Source organism: Galeopterus variegatus, unplaced genomic scaffold, assembly GCF_000696425.1.
Source record: "Galeopterus variegatus unplaced genomic scaffold, G_variegatus-3.0.2 Scaffold1476, whole genome shotgun sequence".
Lineage (NCBI taxonomy): Eukaryota > Metazoa > Chordata > Mammalia > Dermoptera > Cynocephalidae > Galeopterus > Galeopterus variegatus.
Window position 1 is genome coordinate 327507 of NW_007727587.1, and position 1114 is coordinate 328620.

Genomic DNA, 1114 nt, shown 5'->3' on the forward strand with positions numbered 1-1114 from the left:
GGCGGGAGTGCCACCGCGCTCCCAAGCGGTGCACTGTAGCAGTGCGCCACCGGGCCGGCCGAAATGCATGTTTTTATATTTATCAATAACTGGCTGTGTAAGGTTTGTTGTTGGGGAAAGCCCAGCATTACCCTGCCTTCCCACAACATTTCTTGTTCCCCAAGGTGTAACCACTTTTACCTCTTTTAGCTTTTTTGTGTCTGCTTGAGTATCTGTTTTGTGTGTTAGATAGAGGCTTACCTCAAGTGTAGGAGTGAAGGTCTAAGAAATGAATTGGAATCTCTGGGTGCAGCAAGATGCTGTACCGAGTTTATCTGCAGGGCAATGTGGGTGTGCTGGTTGTTGGTGCACCCTGTGCCCCATGTCAGTATCTTTAGATCTAAAGCTGGTCAGATTCTGCAGAGAAGATGCTCCCAACCTCTTGTCGAGGGTAGTGCAGGTGGGAGTAAAGGGCTGGTGGCCAGCACTGGGAGCCCAGTGTGGAAGAAGAGTTGGTGGGAGTGGGTGTCTGTGTTTATCTCATTCTCCTGTGTTTGGTAGGGTGCCCTTGCCCTCCAATGTGTTTGGTGTTCCCTAGTCCCTCTGTTTTATTCTCTGCAGATAAATAATCTTTGGTGGACTGAGAAAGGAAAGGAAGGGATCCAATCATTTTTCAAACAATTTTTCAACCAGTCCTCCTAATTTCCGTTTACCCCCTTCTTAACCCACCTCCAGACCTATCTGGTGCAACAGAGCCTGAGCTATTTGAGGATTCTTTTGTGCCAGTTAGGTTCCTCCTTAGTCTCTCCCACTGTTTGCTTAAGAGTTGTCTTTTTCATGTCAGTTCATTCAGTTACTGCTGGTCTGGTGTTTCTTCCAGCTTCTAAAATGTGGTGGTGATTCTCTCTTCTCCCATTTTCTTTGCTGTGACAGGTTTCTCAGTTTTTAAAAGTTGCTTTACTGTAGTTTCAGTGAGATTTACTAGTGGAGATCTCATATTGGCATTTTAGTTTGAATTTCCCTGATTATTAAAACAGTTGATGTCTTTTCATATGTGTATTCATACTTTTTTGGTCTTGTGCCTGTTCAAGTCTTTTGCCTTTTGCCCATTTTCCAAGCATTGAGGGGTTTTTTT